General features: G+C 39.7%; 1 protein-coding gene across 1 annotated transcript in view; it reads right to left on the bottom strand.

Annotated features, from left to right (window-relative positions):
* Nucleotides 1–24,949, bottom strand: part of NCMAP (non-compact myelin associated protein) — a 49,938-nt gene extending 24,989 nt beyond the window's left edge. The window contains exon 1 of the mRNA XM_075264642.1: nt 24,649–24,949. The gene's annotated coding sequence lies outside the window, so the exon portion shown is untranslated. The remainder of the gene's footprint in view (nt 1–24,648) is intronic.
* Nucleotides 24,950–26,102: the final 1,153 nt, after the last annotated feature.

The following is a 26,102-nucleotide window of genomic DNA, read 5'->3' as shown; positions in this document are numbered from 1 at the left end:
ACAAATATGGTGGCTCTGAAAGTTTACAAAGTTCCAAAAATTGTTGCTCCCAAAAATTGATGTCATCTACATTTGCACATGGAGTTCCCACAGCTCCCTAGCATAGAGCTGCAGGGATGCTAAGGTCCTATGGGATGTCCCGCAGCCAATAAGTGCTGCGGGAAGAACCATGGCAGCAACTAATCGCAGTTCTTCCCGCAACGCTTTAAACAGAAAGTTCACTGAGGTTTCCTCTTCGGACTTACTGTTACAATTATATCTATGGAGAAACCACACCGGCGTTTGCGTAGATATGATTGACATGCTGCGCTTTCCAAAACTGCACTGGTTTTGAACATCGCGGTGTGACCGCTCTGCTGTTTTTACCACAAAGTGGGCATGGCATTCACTAAAATCCTATCCACTTTACCTGTACTGTAAAACGCTGCTGGAAAAATCGCAGGGCTCTGGCCTTAATTTTGCATATTTTTATTTTGCCACATTAACTTCATTATTCACTATTCAAGCTTCTTCAGGCTAGGGCCTCATGAAGACTAGGCGCCACAAAAAGTTGCTGTGAAATATCTGTCAATAAGAAATGCACCGAGTGCTGATTTTGAAATCTTGTCAACATTGCTGTAGTTAAGTGAGTAGTCAAGCTTGTCAATTTCATCCCATTATTTAATATATATTGAAGCTTCCAGACTCTGATTCAGATTCCGGACGTGGCTAGATTCCTTTCTTGAATGGGCTATAAACATTCCAGATTTTACAATTTTGCACAAAGACAGGTCTAGAAGAGAGGTGGAGTGTGAAGATATGGCAGAAGCGAGTGTTAAAGAGGCAAATGTGGGTGAAGATTGTAAGGAAGTGTAATCCTTGTGGGTGGAATTGGATTAGGATATACAGTAACCACTGATAAAATACTATTTAGTATAATCTAAAGACTGCCCAACATAACTGAGGAGTTAGGCAAGGTTCACACTACCGTTGAATTCCGTTATGAAGGTGTCCGTTCAAAAAAAACCCCCAAAAACACCTATCATAACGGACACAAACGGACACTAACTGATGGCTATTAGTTACTGTCCATTATAAGTCCATTGGCCATATACTTCAATGTTAAAAAAATAACGGACACTTGCTATCTGTTTTTTCTAACGGACAGAAACGTCCTTTATGTAGGATTTTTTTGTCCACTGGAAAAAAATGGACACAAAGCGTAAGCTTTGAGATCGGGGAGGAACGCCTCCTCCCCTCCTGATAGTACTCGTCCATAGACGAGTACTGGGGAGGCATTCCTCACCGCTCTCAAAGTACAGCGCCATAGGCGCTGCTGTGAGGAAGGCAGTTCCTGACTGAGGGGGCATTCACACGATGTAACGCGGCATTGATTCTGACACGTAAACTCGTGTCAGAATCAGCGCTGTAAAACAGAATCCCATTGACTTCAAGTGTAAAATAATACAACTAATGATAATTATTTATACTATGGTCGGGGCCTCTCCCGTCTTGTCTGTTCGCGGGCGGCCCTGTCCCCGTATTGTTGTTTTTCTTTTTTTATGCCTTACGTTATGTTTTTGGCCCTCTGTTGCTATATTGGGCCTTTTTGGTTTGGTTTTATTATTCAATTGAGTGTTGTTACACTTTATTCCGCTCCTTGTTTATTTCACTCTGTATTCATAAATAAAGAATTTATTTAAAAAAAAACAATATTTATACTACGTTACTGATATTATTGACAAAAAGAGACTAATAGCAATATTAAGAAACTGTATCATATATAAATTTACACAGTATTTTTGAGTTTGAATTATATTTAATGTATATATACTTTGTTAGGCGTCTTGTGTAAAGTTCAGGATTACATGGTTAGATTTTGTTTCTTTTGGGTGGAATGCAGATGCTGTATGTAAACAGATATTTTTTCTCTCTGACGTCTTTCTGCTGCATTCTTACTCTTTTGTTAGCACACAGCTCCTACTGAGAACAAAGGTGTACTGGCCGCAGTGGGCAGATGCTTTCTCTGTCTTTTTTAGACTATGATAATCATGGTTCTAACATTGAGAGACTATGATCATTGCCATTACCATAAACAATATATGTTCCTGCAAATGCTAACTATAGCGCCAAACCATATTTACTGTAAGAACCATACAAGAGGACATAAAGCTGTGAATGTAAATAAAATGACCATATTGATAATCTGACTCTACTCCGAATTATTTATTCTCAAACTTGTCAAAATGTGGACAAAATGTGTAATAATAGTATAGTTGTAATGTGCATGTAACGTTTGCGTCCCTCACTAGAGATCTGTTCCCCATCCATCTGCTATCATTGGGGTTAGCAAAGGGATTTATTGCTTTAAATGCCCCATAGAGAGCAAATGGTGTGTCTTTGTGGAAAGTGTCAGGTATCTCTTGAAATGGACATTAAAATGACTGAAAGGTAGATAGAAAAATATTTAACTAAGGCTTTGTCAACATGCTCACAGGCTTTTATAAGGAAAAATATATTTGTACCATATTAGCCAGTGGATATGAAATATAAAAAATTAAGAGTCTTCAGTAGTTGATGCCTTTTTTAATGGTTAGCTAAAATGATAACAAATTGTAAGCTTTTGAGGCATAGGCTTTTATAGTCTATAAGTGAATTGGGCTGAGCTGCAATTGTACAGTATGGCTATTGCACAGTGTACAGTGCTGTGTACTTCCATCTCCATACACCATGCTTTGACAAATATTGACAGATATTAAGGATGTTCCATTAGTATTAACCCTTGTACAACCTCCTCAGTTACTGACTATGAAAAACACAAAATATAACCTGGCTGAATACCAGACCGTAGAAAAAACAGCAGGGCAGAAGTTAGAGCTGTAGTATCAGATCCAAAAATACCATGAACCAAGTGCCCAACACTTTAGGGAGTGAAGAGCCCTCAAACCAGCCACATCAGCTCAAATAAAAAACAAAAGAAAACTAAGAGTAAATTAATTAGACAATAAAAGATTTTACTGCCATGTAGGATAATTGATATGGTAGGAAATTCAAGGAAATATTTGTCAAATTAAAATGCATGTAAATACAGAAATCCAACATGAAAAGACTGATTTAGGGTCCATTCACATGGAGTAACATGCCGCGTGATCTGGCACGTATACAGCGTGTGAGACTTTGAGCGCCGTAAAAGCTCCCATTGATTTCAATGGGATCCTGGATCGTATACGCTGCGTTATTTTGCGGCCGTGATTTTGCAAAATAACTCGGCGTATATGATCCAGGCTCCCATTGAAATCAATGGGAGCTTTTACGGCGCTCAAAGTCTCACACACCGTATACGTGCCAGATCACGCGCCACGTTACTCCGTGTGAATGGACCCTTATAAATGGATCTTTCCTTTATCCATTTAGTAGCTACATGACCATGCCATAAAAACAGTCAATGGAAAAGAAGACTTTACCCAGAATTAGAAGACAGGTTTTGCCTGGTATTGAAGTTCAAGAGTTTATCTGCAATTCAAGGCACTACCATTGACACTTAGTGATCTTCTTCTGGAGAGAAAAAACATCATTTTTCTAACCTGGACAATCCCTGTAATGACTTGTTTAGGATTTTATAAACACAACCTTCGACAGCAACTTTTTTCAACAAATTTCCAGCCCTTTTGAGGAATATGGAGGCCTCACTCAAGTCCAAAAAGCAATAGTTTTAATATTATGTAACCCATTTAAGATAATGTCCCCAACACCATAACACTTTATGAGATAGTACGTATGGCTTAGATCTGACTCTAGAATTATTGTTATCTTGTGATGAGATCTGCAATATTCGTCTTTCTATTGTATAGTGCGGTAATATATGTCCTTTACCACTCTTTACCTGTGCCAGGATGAGCAGATTTTTTGGACACCAGGTGAAAGTGACTTAAAAGGGTATTCCCATGTACGTAGTTTTTTTTTTTTTTTTTGATTTGTAGACAATTAAAAGTTAAACCTTTTTGTAAATATAAGTAATTAAACATTTTGCAGAGTTTTAAAGATTTTCTATAAATATCTTGTGGTGACAGTCTGTTATCTTGATCAGTTGCCATGGATACGACCATGAATGCAGAACCTTTCTAAGGTCAGAAAATCAGCCATGATTTCCTTATTATGGCCGGGATATCTTCTGATACTTGTAGTGTCCCTGCCTGATAACCCAGCTACAATAAGGACATCATAGCTGGGTTCCTGACAAGACCCAGACCATAGAAAGTTTTTGCATTAGTGGTCGTAATCATTGGCAACCGATCAAGACAACAGACTGTCATTGCTAAGATGGTTAGAGAAAATCTTTAAAACTTTGCAGGAATTTTAATTACTTATATTTGTAATTATAAACTTTTAATTATCTACAAATATAGATATGATTATACAAAAGTCCAAATACGTAGTAGAGAAAGTAGGATGGCACTGCTGATTTTCAGTAAAAACTGACTTATTAGATGAAGAGGATTAGGTTCACGTAGAAACAACTAGAGATTTAGAAGTCCGGTGGTGCTCAACATCCAAAAATCAGCACAATGAAATTTGTAGCAAAAAGAAAGATGAAACGCAGGAAGGGGACTCACCCACTCAATCTGGGTGAGTGCCCTTCCTGCTTTTCATCTTTCTTTTTGCTATATGATATGATTATGTTCATGGGATTACCCCTTTAATGTTAATCTTTGAATGCATTTTGTATACTTTTCAGAACCGTGAAAAAGTTTCTTTCACCATCAGGATGATTAAGAGGTTATGACTAGAGATGAGCGAACAGCGCTCGACCGAGTACATGTTCGATCGGATATCAGGCTGTTCGAGATGTTCCATTCCAGTCAAACACCACGTGGCAAACTCACTAAAAATTCGATTCCCTTCCCACCTTCCCTGGCACTTTTTTTGCACCAATAACTGCGCAGGGGAGGTGGGACAGGAACTACGACAACGGAGGCATCGAAAAAAAATCGGAAAAAGTAATTGGCTGGCTAATTCAGGTGACCTCCAATTTATACGAATAGTGGATTTAATATCCGGGTCATATGAGACTGTGAACTATGTGACTGTGAGACAGGGATAGATGTGCAGGCAGGGTTAGCTAGGGATTACCTTTATTTAGGTGGGAATATCACTCACACAGCTCTTTGAGGCTCTATCTGGTCGGGATCCCTGTAAGCTTGCGATATGCACGAGCTGAAGGTGTAGCAGAGCACAGCATGCTCTCAACGCTGCTACATCTGAGATCGGACCAGAATGGAGACTGCTATGGACCGATCTCAGACTCCACCTCCTCACAGACGAGCCTCCAGCAGAACCAGCGTTGATTGACCGAATGCTGTACTCTGTATGGCATTCGGCCAATCAACGCTGGTCAATGCATTCCTACGGGAAAAAGTCAGTTTGCGCATATCGCAAGCTGACAGGGCTCCCAATTGCTGTCCCAGTTGCATTCCAGGGTGTTGGCATCATTTCCTGGGGTGTCATAGTGGACTTGGTGACCCTCCTAAGTCGAATAGTGCTTTCCCCCTTAACAAGTATTTTTTCCCCATAGACTATAATGAGGTTTGATATTCGATCGAACAGTTGAGTATTGAGCGGCTACTCGAATCGAATTTCGAACTTCGAACATTTCACTGTTCGCTCATCTCTAGTTATGACTCAGGTTATGACTCATCCTGATATCCAGGATGCAGGAATGAATTGCAGAAGTCTTAAGAAATAGGGGTCGATACTGTAAATATTGAATCTTTACATAAAGTTGATATAATTGTGAACAAAAAAGATATGTAATACTTAGAAATGTACTTCAGTATACCATAGAAACATCTGAATACAAGATCTAAAAACACTGAAGCAGCAAATTTTATGAAAAACAAACTTTGTGACTGTCTCAAAAGTTTTGGCCATGACTATGTCAAAAGAAAAACATAACAAATAGCAGCAGTCTCTTAGGGTAAGAAACGCAGCTAAAGAAACGCAGCTTTTTTTGTTGCAGTTTTTTGAGCCAAAGCCAGGTGTGGAATGAGGAGAAGGTAGAAGTATAAGATCTTCCTATATACAGTATTTTCTATTCCTTTTGTAGTCATTCTTGGCTTTGGCTCAAAAAACCGCAACAAAATCTGCAGCAAAAAAGCTGCATTTCTGCAACGTGGGGGCCTCAGCCTTAATGTTTTATTAACTAGAGCAGTTCAGTATCTGGGCATCAGTATTTAAGAACTGGATAGAGTAATGTATTACCCCATCACGCAAAATCACATGCATGAGCTCTCTCCATACACGGCAGTTTCCGGCTGTATAATACAGCCAGCACCAGCCACTAACAGCCGCAATTGGTGCTGACACCGATCACAGCTCTTAACACTTTAGATGCCACAGTCAAATGTGACCACGCAGGCACCATGGACGTTGCTATCTTTACATGATCGCCATCCTCCATAACATCATTGAAGAGCAGTGATTGATTGTCATCACAGCCAGGAGCCTATTGAAGCCTCCAAGGCTTGTCATTATTATGGCTCTATTACACGCTGCTAGAGGCAGCGTGTAATAGAAGTCATAGGATTTTACTATTCACTGTAATACATTAGTATTGCTGTGAATAGTATGAGTTATCAGACCCCCTAGGGTTTAAGGTCCCTAGGGGTCTGAACATAAAAGTAAAAGAAAAAGTTTTTTTAAAGTATTAAATAAAAAATATACAAGTTTAAATCACCCCCTTTCCCTAGATCACATATAAAAATAAATAAACAAAAGTAAAATCAAAACTTTAGGGATCCCCGCTCTCCAAAATTCCCAAACTATTAAAATATTAAAATATTGGTATCAAGAAAAATGCCATCTTGTCCCACATAAAAATACACCATAGCTAGCTCCATACACATAAATATAAAAAAAAAGTTACAAATGTCACAATATGGCAACACAAAAAAAATTTGATAATTTTTTATTTTTTTAAAAGGTATCAAAACATTGCAAATAAAAATATCACCATGATCATACTGACACACAGAATACAGGTAAGGGCTTGTTCACATCTGCGCCCGGTCTCCGTTCTGTAGGTTTCCGTTTTCTGCACAAAACAGAGCAGGAGACGGAAAGCCGCATTTGAATGGTTTTGAAAGATGTCCGGCCGTGAGCGCCGGTGAGCGTTTTATGCTCTCCGCTGCGAAACCGTTTTTTTTAAACCGGACACAGAGTCGGACATGCAGTACTCTGTGTCCAGTTTAAAAAAAAAAACGGTTTAGTGGCAGAGAGCATAAAACGCTCACAGGTGCTCACGGCCTGACCCGGTCTGACAGCTTTCCGTCTTCCGCATGCAGAAGACGGAAAGCTCAGAACAGAGTCCGGGCCCTAGTGTGAACCCAGCGTCACATGTCATTTCTACCACATTTTTCAATCCCATCTCATTCTGAATTTTTTCCAGATTCCCAGTACATTGTAAAAGATATTGAATGGTGCCATTACAAAGTACAGTTTGTTTCGCAAACAATAAGCCATCATGTGACTCTGTGAACTGTCAAATGGAAAAATGATGGCTCTTGGAATGGGAGAGGGAAAAATGGAAATTCAAAAATGAAAATTGGGGTTAAATTATTATTAGTCAAATAGAAGATTGTGATCTACTAGTACATCTCATAGCAGTGACTCGAAAATATTATAATAGGCCAATAGGTGTTTTTTCTAAATGGTGGACACAGAAAAAGCGATGTACTCCACATATACCTGTAGCTAGTTCCGTGACAGCAAACTCATGCTCCACAAACAGCAGATCACATATAAAAAAGATTGGTCAATCCTGCATTAGACTGTATAGCTAGTGGTATATGAAAATGTGCTCTGTTGTGCTCAAGACTGTGAAAGACTTCTATCTAAGAACAGTCATATTGTCACATATGCAGAAACAAATGTATAAGCCATAATGATAAATAGATGTAAAATTGAAGACTAAAATGATCAACATAGCTGCTCTGCTTATACTGCTTATCTAAGGTCAGGCTATATGCAAGATAAAGAAAAACGCGGGGCCGGTGAATAAGACGCTGTTATACTTCTGAACTGAGGATGTAAAGAATTTGCTACTGAATCAAGAAGACATGAGTTTGTTCACAGGGCAGGAAAACATTTTTTGTATTATGTTTATATCAAATTTCTTGGATTTTTTTACAAGTGGGTTGTGAAAGACTTACAGCAATTGAATACAGCTGTGGAGCGCCGCTCACATAATGAATACGCTCTCTGACTTGCCAAAGAATCTCCTGCCTGTAATATTTTAACAGCAAATACAGACCTCTTTTTAGAAAGATACTCAATTTGTTTTCTATTTTCAATTCCCTCTGAGATTTCACATAAAATCATGTAATATTGTATGCTCCATCTTATGCTTAATGTCAGTGTAAGGAGCATCTATGGATATGGTAAAGGCAACAATATGGGACTCAGTAGTAATATTTTTTAGCTGTTTTTACATGTATGCTAAATATGTAACCTGTATCTTTAAAATAAAAAAAAAATCACAGCAGAAATTCAAGGAAAAAGGCGTGTAAGAGTAAAAAATCAAGTTATAATATAGATATGTCTATATGTGTAAGGCTCTTAAGGTTAGGGTTTTTAAAATGTCCTTTCAAAGCTGAATTTGAGAGCTTAAAGTGAATCTGCTGCTTCACAATTTTATTACACGTGCAGGGGAAGCGATTTTAAACATTTTTTTTAGGCTAAAACCCAACGTTGCGTTAACGCAGCTTTTTTTGTTGCAGATTTTGTTCTGGTTTTTTGAGCCAAAGCCTGGAGTGGATTGTGAAAAAGATAGAAGTATAAGAGCTTCCTATATATTTCCCATTCCTTTTGGTGCCATTCTTGGCTTTGGCTTAAAAAACTGCAACAAAAAAGCTGCATTTCCACAACGTGGGATCTTAGCCTAGTTAAGGAATTCTGTCCTGAATCGGCCATACATTCAAAGCAATTGCAGTTGATGAAGAAATAAAATCAGCGTCCTGCTCAATCTTGCTGTGGATTTGACGGCTCTGGAGTCCCTGCCACTTAGACCCATTCATCTGGGCCCAATCAGCAGAGTAAAGCCGCAACGCCGTGGCAATCTTGTAGAATTTCTCTTGATTTTCCCCCATGTGAACCTAGTCCTATAGTTACATGCCTGTACACTGCCTGCTTCCCCTCTCCCTGCCCACTGCCCAATAGCTAACAGGTATCCCCCATATATTGGCAGCGCCGCACCTCCCAAGAGGCGACCTGAAGCGAGCGCTTGAGGCGGCGCTATGTCAGGACCCCAGAGAGGGCGGCATTTTTGATTACCTAAGCCAGTCCAGGACAAGCTGTCCTGGACTGGCTTAGCACCGAGCGGTGGTTTGGGGAGGCCACTGGAGCAGCGCTGCTCCAGCAGCCTCCCCTCACGCTCAGGCAGAGAGCAGGTCCACTCCGTGCCTGCTCTCTGCCTGCGAACGGCGCTAAGCCCCTCCCCTTCGAGCGGCCATGCCCCCTTCACTCGGCCATGCCCCTTCGCTGGGGGGGGGGGCTTTCTGTAGTTCACCTCGGGCGGCGAAAGGGGTAGGTTCACCCCTGTATATTGGTGCACCACCAGTTTTGTGATTTGCACCAGTTTACTACTGTTTGCATTTCATAAGTCTCATAAGATAGAATTGTGGTTGCTGTGAAATATATTATTCCCTGAATAAATAGTGCAAGGTCAAGTAACGGAAACTGTTCTCAATGGGATTAATACACATTGAGAGCTAAAATGTCCAGTGACCGGAAAATTTCCCAACCATCATTGTACTTTCCACTGTTTAATATGTACCTTCTCAGAGACAACAGATTACTTAGCTGTGTACATGGATGGCTCATGGCACAGAAATCATGGGTGTGCACACTGCTACTGTATGTGTGTGATAAGGAACATTACTCATTCATGTAACTGCATTGAAGAATAAAAGGAGAATGCAACAAAAAGGTTTATTCAGTACAAAAGAGGTTCTCTATTGGACCACGGAAACTTTAATCTATAGGAGCACAATGTATGAAAGAGCTGCTTGTATCATTCACTTATAAGGATAAGATAAGATAATCTTTTAATATTCCATGGGGAAATTCGGTGTGTTAAAGCAGCATGGATAATATAGTAATATATTACAAGAAAAAGCTCAGAATAGCAGATAGAAAAAGATACTAGGATCTTTTATTAGTACCCCCATGTGTCTCACATATTAGTAACCCTTATATGAGGCACACAGGGGTTAATATGAGGGACATGATGGGCTTAACTGTTATTACTGTGAGGCACATGGAGTTACTGAAGCTAAATTAATAACCCCAATTGCCTGACATTAATAGGCATACCCCAGCAGGTACCTGTGTGTTTTACTTTCTCTTTACTGTAGTTTCCTCTCCTTGATACGACAGACATCTTCTATGAGACACAATGAATCCTGCACATAATGGCCACTGACTTATCTGCAGATGTTACATTCTAGGGGCTACAGGACCTTTGATGACATCACAGTCACATGACCTACATGACAATCCAATCATAGAGCAGTAGCACTAATGGGCCTCCCCCTTCGTTTAATTTATGCAGGTCCTTCCAGTTTTCTGTGCTCCGTGGACCCTGACTCGAGTATAAGCCGAGGGGGGCTTTTTCAGCATAGAAACTGTGCTGAAAAAGTCGGCTTATACTCGAGTTTATACAGTACATTGCAGTTTTTTATCACTTGCAGTTTTCTTGTTTCATGTCTATGTTTGAGAACACATGACAATATGTCTTTAAAGCTAAGGCCCCATGTACTGAAACACAGCAAAAAAAAAAAAACAGTTTTTTTTTTTTTTTTTTTTGTAGATTGAGAGCCCCACTTAGAGCTCACAATGTACATTTTTCCCTATCAGTATGTCTTTTTTTTAGAATATGGGATGGAAATCCAAGCAAACACGGGGAGAACATACAAACTCCTTGCAGATGGTTTTTTTTGCCCATGGCGGGATTTGAACACCAGGACTCCAGCGCTGCAAGGCTGCAGTGCTAACCACTGAGCCACCGTGTGTTATTCATGGGGTTTTTGCTGCAATTTTTTCAGTTTTTTTCCTTCCCCCTATTGCATCTATAAGGAAAACATTAGAGATGAGGGAACACTAAAATGTCCGAGGTTCGAAATCCGATTCGAACAGCCGCACACTGTTCGGCTGTTCGAACGGATTTCGAACCCCATTATAGTCTATGGAGGGAAATTCTCGTTTCAGGGGTAGGCAAAATTCGATACAATTATACTTACCAAGTCCATGAGTGACGGTCGGGCTGGATTCCCCTTGAAGTCTTCTCCCGGTGCAGCGCCCCCGCGGCGTCTTCCGGCTGGAATTCACTCTGCCTAGGCATCGGGGCCTAGGCAGAGCCGACTGTGCATGCGCGGTCGGCTCTACCCGGCCCGACGCCTGAGCAGAGCCGACTGCGAATGCGAGGGCATGCCCGCGCATGCGCAGTCGGCTCTGCCTAGGCCGGATGCCTAGGCAGAGTGAATTCCAGCCGGAAGACGCCGCGGGGACGCTGCACAGAGAAGACTTCTAAAGGTAAGAGAAGAACCAGTGTTGATTGGCAGAATGTATAGCATTCTGCCAATCAACGCTGATTCTGCATCGAACATTAAACTTTGAACAGCTAGTAGTGTTCGATCGAGTACGAGTATTTCGAATACCGTAGTATTCGATCGAACACCTACTCGATTGAACACTACTCGCTCATCTCTAGAAAACACCATTAATCCACAGCTAAAATTAAAGATGACTTTGCACCACCTCCAACAAGTCCAGCTCTTTACATCATTTAACAGGTGTAGCTCCACTGATTCCAGCACAGTTGGAATTTTTTCTCAAGCCTCCACCATTCCTGAGCAATCAATGCAAGTAGTTTTGCTGTCTCATATGCTATTCAGGCTCTGTATTGTCATGAGGACACTGAATGTCTCTGATTGGAGCTCTGACTCACACACCCCTGCCTGACACCGCCCTTCTGATGTTACAGAGTTTAAAAAGCACATCAGACACAAAAACTAACTGCGCTAACTAATGATGAGGCTAGAAAAAAAAATTCCAACTGTGCTGGAATAAGTGGAGCAGTTCCTTTTAAGAGCTAGAATTCGTAGAGGTGGTGAAAGGTCGTTTTTAAAAATGCATGGTATTTCAAAAACAAAAACATGATATGAACATATGTAAAACTACTTAAAGAATGTAAAACACATACACATTAAATATCCCTGTGCCTGAAAACACCCAGCCTACAAACTTATAAAAATATTTTACTATATAGAGAGCGCCATAGTGGAAAAAAAAAAAAATCAAAAGAACTGAACTGCCGTTTTTGTTGTTTCACCTCCCATAAAAATTTGGATAAACAATGATCAAAAGAATAGACATTCCACAAAAAATACATTTGACCCTGTAAAAAATTACGACTTATGTATTTTGCTAAATTTGTTTGGTATTTCCATAATTATATCAACCCATAGAATACAGGTGACATATCATTTGAGCTGCACATTGAATGCCTTAAAAAATAAGAAAGTCGCACAAACGCATTTACGCCCCATTCTGAATTTTTATTACAGCTTCTCAGTACATCGTACGGAATATTAAATGGTACCATTATGGAGTACAATTTGCTCCCCAGAAATTAAAGAGGTTGTTCAGGACAAAATCATAATAATCTAGACTACACTATACACTCTCTCCCTGCCTACCTTCCAACTTACTCACTTTACCAAAAATGTATATTTACCCATATCACTTGGGCAGTCCTGTGACCACTCCAGGCACATTTTCAGATTTTCCTGTGACATTTTGTTTCCCTGTTTCTGGTAACAGAACTGCAACAATACTAACCCCCACATCACATTTATCTATCTTCCTGTCTGGATTTCCTGGGCACGGAACATAACTTCCTTCCTTCTGCTTTATTGTGCAGACACTGGCTGACGGTTTGAGGAGGAGGAGCATGGCCTGCAGAAGGATGTGATCTCCTATGCCCAGAATATCCAGACAGGAAGACAGGTAAGTATGATGGCGTGTTGCGTTGGGTTCAGTTAGTTAGTAAGGAAGGGCTAGTTGTGGGCGGGCTATCTAGGGAAACAGGGAGGGGCTGTGAGGGAGTGACGGGAGGGTAGTGTGAGTCAACTCTGAGTGAAGAGCAATGCATCATGGTAGTTATAGGACAAAAGAATAGGAAGCTACCCATGTAAACAAATGCAGTGGATGACAGGAGATCCCAGAGAAACCCAGAAATCACTCAAAACACTGCTAAAGGTATTTGGGAGCACTTATTAACCCATTAAAAACAACAACAGACTTTTTTGTTTTTAATTTTGCCTGGAAAACACCTGCCTCATATGGAAAAAAGCAAAATGCAGGTAAAAAAATGCATATTTTCACTGATTTTCTGCCTATATTATACTATAGGGAAAATGCCAGCATTTCTGCAGGTATAATTGACATTCTCTGATATGCTAAAATACATGCGTTTTTGAAAACGTAGCTTTTCTGATGCAGATTTTTTCCGTGGATGAGATTAGCTAGAATCCCATTTATTTTGCAGGTACTGTAAAATGAAACACATTTTCCCATAGTGTTTCCGCAGTGGCAAAAACTAGGCATTTTCACAATGTGGGTCTCCAGCCTAAGGCTGGGGCCCCACGGGACGTAAATGCCGCAATTTGCCCGCAGTGGAGATGCTGCGGGAAAAATCGTGGCATTGTACACTGCAGGCAAAGTGGATGGGATTCATGCGAATCCCATGCCCACTTTGCGGCTTTGCAAATCGCAGCATGCCAATTATATCAATTATGTCAATTATACTGTATCTACGGAAACACCAGCGGCTTTCCCGTAGATATAATGTTAAGAGAAAGTTCGCAGAGGAAAACTCTGTGAACTTTCTCTTAAAAACGCTGCGGAAAGAACCGCAATGCGTTCTTCCCACAGCGTTTTAGTGCTGCGGATACGGCCCGTGGGGCCTTAGCCTAAAATAGGACTTTTGAACTAAGCCTTATGTACATAACATGGTATGACATCAGTAATAAACAGTAGGACAAATGTAGTGCTAATATGTTCTAAAATAAATAATGTTGTGCCTGTGAGCTGCTCTTGGGGCGTATAGTTACAAGAGGTAGCACCATTGCAAATTGTGTTTGTGTCACCTGAATTTCATGCATGGTGACGACATATACAATACGAATACAAGTGATCCCTGTTGAGGTCAAATTTATAGAATACTCACTAACAAATAAGGGATAGACAGCCACTCCATATGTAAAATGTGTACAACTGCACAGGCAATGGCCTAACTAGAGGCTTAGGGGCTCTGGTGCAATAATCCAGCTTGGGGCACCCCCATAGCAATTTTTTTCACTATTGCGCTACCCCCCCATCAGAATCTGTCATTGACTATACTCTGACCAGTTGCTCCATGTGGAATGAAAAATTTAACTTTCTCATTATATCAGTGCTTATGGGCCCACTAAGGTTCCTGGGCGATTGCACCCTCTGCACCCCCTCAAGTTACACCCCTGTGCACAGGTGCCTTGTAGGTGCATAGATGTTCATAAAATGCTATATATGACTCTGATGCTATCACTGTGATAGGGACAATGTGCCTGTGCTTGTACTTTTAATGCATGAGATCTCTTCGTTGTCTGGGCCACCACTGTTTAAAATAATGACGGCATTGTCGAAAATAATATTCAGTAGAAAAAATGGCGTAGTATTTGCATCCTTATCCTCAAAAAGTGAAAAAATCTTGAGTTTGCTTGTTGAATTTTTTGCCTGCATTGTAGCTATACACTTGCCATGTGTTATTTGGACTGGGCGCAAAATCCAGATGGGTTAATGATTGATAGTTATCAGCATGAGTTTGCAGTACATAGTGGTACTGACTCCCAGCTGATATGTAAGATATTCCGCTTGTATATTAACTTGTCACCTTGTTTCTAGCCAATAAATTCTGTTTATTTGATAATGTGTCAGTGGCTGTGAGGAAAACATAGCTTAGATGTTCTGCAACAGACCAGATAATCTTCTAACTACATAATTGGAGTTCTTGCTTCATCTTAAAGCTTGAGTCATTTAGAAAGACAAAGAGCAATAACCACTGATGTCCAATAACCTGTATTTCTGGATTCAAATGTCAGACACCTACTGTATGTCTCCAGATGTATGTGCCCATATATATTATATACTATATGCATTCCTTATATGATTAAGGAAAGCTGGAAAAAAGAGTGCTGTACTTTTTATATACAAGTAAATTGTATCAATATAGAGAACCATCAATGACGATAAAACCCATCACAGATTGCTGGACCAAATATTCAGTGGCAAGAGCCACATTCAATATGATTACTTTTGAGTGTTTGTAGATTTTCCATGATCCTAGTCTTAGCCAAACCGTTGCATCTATTCAGTAGAGTGACGCTGGGTTCACACCAGCGTTCGGCACTCCGTTCTCAGGTTTCAGGCTTCTGCATTCTGAAACCTGTAATGCCGAGTCTGTCCGTGAGCGCCGGTGAGCATTTTATGCTCTCTGCGGCGAAACCGTTTTTTTTAAAACCAGACACAGAGTACTGCATGTCCAACTCAGTGTCTGGTTTAAAAAAAAACAGCTTCACCGCGGAGAGCATAAAATGCTCACCGGCGCTCACGGCCGGACACTTTTCAAACCCAATCAAATGAATGGGTTTGAAAAGATGCCAGCAGATTTCCGTCTCCTGCCCAGTTTTGTGCAGGAAACGGAAACCTGCAGCACGGACTCCCGGGCGCAAATGTGAATGAGCCCTTACCAAGATTGGTCATAGATAGGCTATCAGCCAGACAATGAGCAGATCTCCCCATGAGCATGGTAAAGTTAAAATTCTAATTTTTAGTTCTCGCACATTTCCATGGACAGTCCAATGTTTTAAAGGTTTTTTTTACATGGATCTGATAACTCATATTGTAGTAGTAAAATATGGGCCATTGGCCCATTCTTCAGGTAAGCTAGTCATCATTAAGTGGCCAAGTATAATGAAGTGAGTCTGGGTTTTATGAGTCACCCTTGTGCAAGAAGAGCTTGACACCTCAACAGATTGCTCAACATATTATCTCTGTGATTATGAAATCCTTTATGTAAGAACAGGGGTATATGTTACTCAACATGGGGTCAGCGCATCTCCAGTCTTTGCAGCTCTCCTACTCTGTTTTCATAAATTTCAGCATAGTCTTGATATAATATGAGACCACAAAAAAGGTTTGGCAGATTGTTTAATATCTTCATTACCATAGAGATTATATGTACTTGTGCTTTTTTGTGGCTGCTAGGTGTTGTCAGTTTATTACACAAAGCAGTTTATGGGGATGGGAACCAAAGGTTGAGGCATTTTTCAATGCTGTTGAGAAATATAGCCTTGTAAAATCACACAAGGAGAATGTATCTTAGGCAAAGCAGGTAACTAGCTCAGCCAACCATTTAGCACTAAAAGAAATTAAGTACTTAAAGGGGTTGTGCCCTTAAGGATACTAATCCCCTTAACCACAGGATAAGGAATAAGTGTCTGATTTACCTGGATCTGACTGCCAGTGATCAGGAAAAAGGAGGATCTAAAGTCGCCCTAAAGTGAATGGAGAGCCAGTGAACTCCTTTCACTTTTAGAGAGCTGTGGGCACAGCCAGAGATTATGTATACAATAAGTATTACTGGTTGATCTTACTAGCATAAGAATTGTGAATATTTGATATATCTATAGTACTGGTAAGTATATATTACTAGGTACTGGTAAATACTAATAACATTGAGCTCTCCAATCCTGCAAAATATCCAAAACTCAGCCCCATAAGTTCAGTAATTAAAGGATTTTTTATAAGATAATACTGATGATCGATAGGGATCCCAAGTGAATGGGCCTGAACTGCAGCATTAGAGTGCTGAGGCCCCTTCAGTCAACTGAGGGGTGAGGGTGCTGTGATTTGGATTTCCACTGATCTGATATTGATCACTGATCCTAAAAATAGGTCATCAGTATTCTGGAAAACCCATGTAATTATTAAAAATGTATCCTTAAAAGCATGAACATTATGTTCTCCCATGTTTTACTATGACCATAGTGTCTCTTCACAACCTACCAAACTGAATGTCTGGTTTATTGCCTTTTTCTAAGCAATGTTGAATGGGAAGAAATGGAAATGATAGAAGGGCAGCCCAAGAGGTCTAGAATGGGAATTAATCTAATAGACGACTCTCCATTCTGACTCATGGAGGTAGGTCCTGAGTGGTCGCTCAGTCCTCCACCCATGATGTCCATATGCTCTAGTAGGACATATGGACGCAAGTTATCTTCAGGAGACAATCCCTTTACAGCATGTAGCCATCATTTGCAGTGGTTTAGAGGTGACTAACAGCTCAGGGTATTCCATATTGCTTTATCTACAGTGTTGTTCAATATCACTACTTGGGATCAAAGTACACTTTGTTTTATGACAAGAAAGAATTGTGCTCACAACTTTTACTATTATGGAGATACAAACCATCCTTTTCTGATTTATTCTAAAGCTCTCTACTACTTAGTATGTAAACTCAGCATGAGGCTAAAGTTACTCTAGCTGCTCTTAAGAATGCCATTTATAGACCAGAAAATGGTCAGCTGGCAAAGATTTCTTCTTAACCCATAGAGCCTCTCAACTCTTCTGCATATCTTTACTAGTCAACATGTTTTCCATTAAGTAGCACCAATTGAGAGGGAAGTCATATGTAGCAAAACCAGATTGTATGACAAGGAATATGAACGTGAACTGCTTGTCATTCTTGAAAACCACTTCCCCCATAAAAAATGCTTTGCGAAACATGGAGCTATCTCCAAAGGGATATTCCCTGACCCCAATGACATTAAATTGGCAATGTTCTAGAGTTTTCCTGGAAACCCATTTATCTCAAATAAAGAGTCTTCCAAGCAGCACAGATTATCTATCCTATGGGGCTCATCTATGGGGGACATTGGGGCCTCACTTTGCTATATTTCAGGATATGACTTTTGAGTTGTAACAAACATGAATAATTTAGAAATCAGATTTATACATTTCTTAAAGGGAACCTGTGAAAGTCTTTTCAGTTAACAGACAGAATGTTACATTAGACAGGACTGAATAGATTGGCATACGGTACAGTCTCCCTGGAAGCAGTTCTGTATAACTTTACATTTATTTGGCGTATAAGAGTCCAATGGGCAGTAGAAACCCCCATTGGGCGTCTACTGGGTATTTTCCCACAAAAGTAGATGTCAATCTGCGCAGTGTCACCTGCAGATTGTGCTGCATTTTCAATGTAAATATGGGACTTTATACTCACCCTAAATACAGAGGCATCAAAATCATTCAATATCAATTTAAAGTTTGCTAGATTAGAGAGTTAACCCTCATGTAAATGTACATGTCTCCTCTAGAGATGAGCGAGCAGTAAAATGTTCGAGGTTCGATATTCCTTTCAAGTAGCCCCTCAATATTCGACTACTCGAATCGAATATCGAACCCTATTATAGTCTATGGGGGAAAATGCTCGTTTCAGGGGTAGGCAACGTTCGATCAAATTATACTTACCAAGTCCACGAGTGAGGGTCGGGCTGTATCCTCCAAGAAGTCTTCTCCGTGCAGCGTCCCCGCGGCATCTTCCGGCTCTGAATTCAGTCTGCCAGGCATCGGGCCTGGGCAGAGCCGACTGCGCATGCCCACACTACAAGCGGACATGCGCAGTCGGCTCTGCCCAAGCCCAATGCCTGGCAGAGTGAATGAAGAGCTGGAAGACGCCGCGGGGAAGCTGCACGGAGAAGACTTCTAAAGGTAGGAGAAGAACCAGCGTTGATTGGCCGACTGTATAGCATTCAGCCAATCAATGCTGGTTCTGCATCAAACTTTTCCATTCGAATAGCGAGTGGTACTCGATCGAGTACGAGTATTTCGAATACCGTAGTATTCGATCGAATACCTACTCGATCAAGTACTACTTGCTCATCTCTAGTTTCCTCCCATAAACCTTAGTTAAGGTTTAGGTATGTAATAGAAGTAAGTTGTGTCTTCTGTTGCAGAGGCTTTTCTGTCTTCTGCTGTACTTAAGGGGATCATTAAAGGGATTTTTGGGTGCTACTCCTTAAATCCTACTAAACTTATATAAAGCTAGGCAACTGTTTACTTGGATAGTGAACCAAGCCCATATTAAGTACTGTGAAACATACATCCTAGTTAAAGCAATGGGAGTATAAATCACAAAGCTCAGTCCTTAAGGAGTATAAGGCATGTTAGTGCATGGATCAGTGTGAATGCTAGATAAGCTACGGACGTAAGTATCCAGGAGTGGCAATGCTTTGCCTCCACATTAAGCTACATATTTTCTGCAATTGCTGGATTTTGACCCATTCATTGAGCACAGACTATGAAACAGATTTTTTTCTTTAAGTCTAAGTATATGATTTCTTAACTCAAATGCAACATGCACTGTGCCTCAGAAAGAAATAAAGACGGATGAAATCTATTACAAAACCCCTTTGAAAGTAGAAGGGCGCCACAAACCCACAAGGATCATGGATTAATGGCCTGCCTTTGTTGAAGCTTAAGGAGAGACCATCTTTTCTCCTGGCTTACACCTGGGCTGCCACCCAAGAATGGTAGTCACCCACGTGCACCACTCACAAAATGTATGGTTTTTAACAGTCATACAGGTTTGAGGTTGGCTGACATCTTACAGAATGACAATTTATAGACAAACTCTCCTTGAACATACCATCTCAATGAAGTGAATTGCACCTGAAGAATTCGGTGCTGTAAATGGTTATGTGAAGTTAACAACATCATTATAGATCATTTTAACCATTTTAGTGGTCCTCGTGAGATCTGTAAAATTTAGATAGGAATTCTCCAGTTATACCTAAGGGCCCCTTCACACGGAGGATACTTTGGCTGATTCGGAACGTGTAAACGTTCCGAATCAGCAGCGTTTAAAGCAGGTGCCATTGCTTTCTATGGGAGCCGGCATACGCGCGCTCCCCATAGAAATGAATGGGCTGCTTTTTCCCATTCATTTCTATGGGGAGTACACGTATGCCGGCTCCCATAGAAAGCAATGGGACCTGCTTTAAACGCTGCTGATTCGGAACGTTTACACGTTCCGAATCAGCCAGCATATCCTCCGTGTGAAGGGGCCCTAAGACACTCTTGTATGCCTAGAGCAGAGTCTTCAAAGGTGGTGCTTGACACAGGGATAAACTGTACTAGATACAACACAGTATTATACACATTTATCATTCCTACTCAAGCACTTTTGAGGTTAACACAAGGTAAAAAGGAAACACAAGGTAGAAGGAAACATCAGTTATGTCAATGTCACTTGTACTGGCATATGGACTAAGACAATAATTCGTATTAATAACAGATGAAGCAGCCCTTTTTTCACCACCAGTTGTCATATGTGGGGCTCCAATTTTCACGGATCCCTCATAGACTTGACTGAGTGATCCATGAAAAAAGGGCCAGAAATCGGACAAGTCCATACAGTCTTAAAAAAAACAAAAACTGATCTCTAAGTAGCACAGACTCTGAAGATCCTAAACATGCCCCGGCCACAGAATACTATGGAATTATTTATTGTAATACTGACTTTGCAGTGTAAACCTTTATTCTGATGTCTGCTGAGGTTTCTGTGTATTTCTGCTCCATGAGCAGTCCGAGGTAAGCTTGGGCTACATTCTACAATTGGTAAGACTGTTCTGAGAATCGGACAAAAGTGGTGCAGGTCATAGAAAATCAGACTTGTGAATTGGCCCATTGACTATAATGTACAGTCCATTCTACAGACAGCACATGGATATGAACAACACTTTTGTGAATGGGCTCTAAGTAATGTTTGTTACTGGTGAGTTCTGTTTGTACATAATATTAAAGTTACTAAGCAATGATATACCATCCATGACATGGCTTTAAGGAACCCATGATGGTGACGGATCTAATAGATTACTTTGATCCTATTTCCACTAGGTACCATAATGCAGCAGCATACATTATTTTGCCCATGAAGGGAAACAGAATCCTATGGAATAACAATTTAATGTTGGAGAACATGTTTTTGTACTAGGCAGAATAACTCAGTAGACTGCATTGTTTGGCTATCCTACTAGTTGTAGGGTCCATTAGTGACATAGTGAACATACCACTTGTGTCAAAATGCAATCTTGCCGCAGAGAAAATCAATCATGTGTAAATGATATGGTTAGTGCACCCCAGGTTGGCTGCAGGTCAGAACACTCATTTTTGCCTGTGGTTGCTGCAGATTGGGAGCTGTCAATCTTTATGTTAAGGGGCAATGATATGTGGTGACCCTAGGCAAAAATGGATACTCTGATGGATGTCACCATGCCCCGAAGACCCCTAACAGTCCATTTGCATGTTGATTTTCTCAGTAGCAAGAATGTACTTTGATGCAAAAAAAGATATTTTCATTCTGCCACTGACCACCTCTATTAACCCCTTCTCACAGGTGCCGTTTTTCGACTTTTGTTTTTGACTCCTGGCTTTCCAAGCCCCATTTACATTTTAACTCCTTAACAAAAATGTTCTAAAAGTCACGATTTGCGGGGTCAGGTGTACTTTTTAGATATACCATTTTGGGGAGGTGCTATTGCTTTGATCACGCTTTATTTAATTTTTTATCAGAGGCAAAACAAAAAAAAACAAACAGCGGTTTGTCACTTTTGATTTTTTTTTTCTTTTCCGCTATAGCCTTCACCATATGGGAAAATAATTTTTCCAAGTTTGTAGACTGGGCGTTTTCAAACACAGGGATCCCTAAGGTATGTGTTTCACAGTAATTTCTTACTTTTATATGTATTCTAGGGAAAGGGGGTGATTTGAACTTTTGATTCTTTTTTTTACTTAGTTTTTTTTATATACTTTATTCATTAGACCACCTAGGGGTCTTAAACTTTGTCCAGTTTGGTGGACGCACAGGCCCAATAAAAATGAATGGATCTGTTTTTCTGTTTTTAACAAATATAAAATGGATTGATTGTGTCCATTAAAAACAGATCAGTAGGTTGGGTCAAAAAAGAAAGACCAATGAAATTCATCCATTTTTAAAAGGCCCTTTAAAAACTGATGTAAAACAGATGACACTCTCCCATCAAAAACTGAAAGCAGAATGGATGCAAAACAGCTGTCAAAAAGGACGCTCACAGCCATTTTTTAAAGTTGTTAGACTCATCAAAAATGGCATTGTCATGTGAATAAGGCCTAAGTCTCGGATTACATTTGCATCAGTTTTCTCCATCTTGTTTCTTTGTGTGTTTTTATCCAGTAAAAATAATATAAATCTAATGGAAACTTAAAAGACCCAATATAAGAGCCGCATATTAATGGATCATAATGAATCATAACAAATACATCAAATGGATAAGAATAGATCCATGACAGATCCTGTATAAATGGAAGCCATAACACCAGTGTAAACAACGACTAGTATCTACGTAGCTATCAGTGATCATTCTGGTTCATACAATATAGAGAACCGAAAATAACACACTGCTGACTAATAAATAATTGTACACAAATATGAAGAAGTGTGGCATTCTCCCCTTTATGTTGAGTTAACGTCTCATGTTTACCCAATGTTTAACATGATGTATACGGTAAATAGATTCCTTCATTGGTTGCCATACAGTTGCATTTGTCACAATAGGGTTCCATATTGACTATATACATTTTCTGTTGGACTCCATTCAAAGTCATATCTCAGTATACTACAGTTTCCTATCCCCCCAAATCTATGTTTGATGTATGACATAAATGAGATGTGAATCCAACCTAAGATGGTGGCTATCATTATACTGCGGCTGCTCCAGGTACGAGTTTAGCACTTTAGCACTCATGGTAATGACTACAGGCTCGCTTTATGACATAAGGAGAGGATCTTCGCATACAGTATTGACTTTAGGTCGGCTTTATCAATCAGCTATCATAGTTACACATTTATTAAGGTATAGGAAAGACACCTAGGCCCCTCCTGTTTTAACCCCTTCCCATCCTGCATGGTCATTTCCCCAAGGCTTTTTTATGTACCTGGTGGAGTTTTCTGTAGTTGTGTTGCAGGGTATGGTGGATAATACTGACTATTATGTAGATTGCTGATATAACATTTCATTCTATTGAAAAACAGCTTTCGTAATGACCATGTTTACATGTTATTCTTGGATGAAAGAACATTGTGGTTTTATAATGCGCACATCGACACGGCAATTATTAGTTATTATTTTCATGTAAGTCAAACCTGTAAACCACAGGTTGTCTAGACATTCTATATAGGATATCTTGCTGGATTAATGACTGTATTATATTATATTACACAGTAGTTATTAGACCTTAAGTCTGCATTCACTTAGTCTGGCTAGGTGGCATTCTCCGTATTGCTATGGTATGTGGAGTTATTAACAAACCCATTCATGCCAATGCGTCAAGAAACTGCACAATTTCAAGGGCATGCAACTATAATGTTATATATCTACTCACATGAAGAAAAACTCAGATGTGACAAAGTATAGCTAAAGATTTAGCAATACCTATTGAAATAGTGCCAGCAACATTTATTTTAATAAAATAGGAGGAAAGCCCCTTTTCAACCATATTTATTGATGTATATAAAGCTAGAGCTACACATTGATTTGGTCGTGACCCCCATCACACAGCCTATGACTAATGTAAGTGAATGGAGGGACACTGCGACCCCTAGTGTGCCAGAACTGCGACTTCTATCAGCAAATAATTCAAACAATGTTTGACTTGAAGTTACCGTCACCACTCTCTCAGGGTCGCAATGCAGCTAAATACACTAACAGGAGTGAAAGAATCACAAAGTGACTTGGCAATCTTTGGTCGTGCGACAGGAGTTGCGGTCAAAATTGCCCTGTAGCCATAGCCTTACTGCTAATTTAATTGCTTACATAACATAATAAATTATATTAATTAAGTGGATTAACAACACAAATATTTGATCTCCTAACTAAAATCTGTCACCAATGGATTATCAAGCATTGTCACTCAGATTACTAAGTACATGGCAAAATTTCGACTATCAATCAATAACTATATTATACATAAAAAATATACTTGTACTAAGAAGACAGAGAAGTTTGGTTACTCATATCCATGTTTTGTACCATGGCCAACAGAATAGCTTATTATATCTAGAGGCGACTTTATTCATTATAAAAAACTGGCACGCTATTGTCCTACGATAATAAGATCTTCTGGTATCCCTATGGGCATACAAGAAATTATTTCATCCATACAGTATTCACTATATATAATATATATATATATATATATATATATATATATATATATATATATATATATGTTAAACCTTTCTTCAGATCTATATATTGAACCTAGGGCACAAAGCTATCCGGAACTGCTCGACTTTGTAACGAGGAAGTTTTGTAGGGCTGTGTAAAATTTGATTAAAAAATCTCAAGACATAAGTAAATATTGGAGTCTTAATGATAAAGATAATGTAACTTGGTCATTGAATCAGACACATATCTACTGAATATAAGTATAAAATCAGAAATGTCATGAATGTAAAAGAAGCATGTCACTTACCTATGCTTACTGCTACAACGTGAAAAGACTTTCTCACTCCTCGAAACCCAGGCAAGCTCTCTACTTTACGTACTCTCAACACCACTTCTTCCTTTTCACCATGATGATCCCCTGTGTTTGTTGTCTGAATTTTAGTATAAAATTAGTTGTAGTTCCTATCCACCAGAGTTAGCTGAACGCCATATTGAAACTATAACGTGATCCTGTTTTTCTGGCTCAACCACTCCTTGTTCAGGTGTACTGTGACTTTTTTTTTTGTTCTTTATTAATCTTTCTCCTCCTCCTTCACTCCTGTCCAGTGTGTATTCTGTAAATCAGTAGCTGCAGACAGACGGCTGATTCTACTCCCACCTCCCTCTGGGTAATTGCCATGAACCACAGACCCACCCCATGCTTCTTACAGTGTCATTGCTAAACTGTGATGAATTTTACTGAAAGTTATGCTGTTTATGTGCTTCACTAGGTAGACAACAGCTGATATTTCTGAGCATAAGTAGCCCCTGTGAACTAGAATAGGTGAGTCCATAAATTGCTCCTTTGTTTTCAGAAGAGTGTGAGCTTTGTGGCATTTTTAATTCAGCAGAATTCCAGACTGGAGGTCGAACAAGCAGCTCTCCTGTTTCTGAATTAAAAATAGAAGCACATTTATAAGAATTGCAAATTTTAAAGAGTGTGGGCAAGATGTGCTGAAGATTGTGAATAAATATTTAGCTCTGAGTAATACATACTTCTGCGGGTCAAAACATTTCTTAAAATTTATTGTACAAATTTGAAAATATATATATATATATATATATATATATATATATATATATACAGTTTTCCTATGTTTTCTAATGTTCACATATGTACTTTTATTTCCATTATTCTGGTGCATCAGATGGCCAGAAGAACAGAAAAACATACAATGGAGTCAGAAAATAATAGACAAAAACAAAACCCAAATACCCTATCGACTATCATAGGGTCTGTCAGTGTCTAACTGATGTCCACTTTTTGTAACTGAAATCCAGTGATTTCAGACAAATCTGCTTTGGACAGACACATAAAGCTGATGTGAATGTATCCTTACTTAAAGAATAAAAAACAAAAAAAGACACAGAGCACACTATATAGTGTAGAATGTCTGATAAATTTTGGTGGAAATAACCAGAAGTTGTAATTTAAAAGGACCAAATGGCCTCTCACCTGATGAGGTTGTGACAATCGTTCACAACTACGTTTAGGGTTTACCGCCAGGTGGAGGAGGCAGCACGTCTGATGGACACCGGCCAAGGTCGGGGAAGATAGCGTTTTCAATTAAATGGAAAGGCGGCGCTCTCAGGTCACAACAGGATTTTATTGAATAAAACAATGATACACAACTCTAAAAAGTCACAATATGTATACATCTTCCGGATTGACCGAGCTTTGTGTGAAGTTACGCACTTGAGAAAGGGCAGGTGTGCCCGAAA

The sequence above is a fragment of the Leptodactylus fuscus genome, chromosome 2 (genome assembly GCF_031893055.1).
Source record: "Leptodactylus fuscus isolate aLepFus1 chromosome 2, aLepFus1.hap2, whole genome shotgun sequence".
Taxonomy (NCBI): Eukaryota; Metazoa; Chordata; class Amphibia; order Anura; family Leptodactylidae; genus Leptodactylus; species Leptodactylus fuscus.
This window is presented reverse-complemented; position numbering and strand designations above follow the sequence as displayed.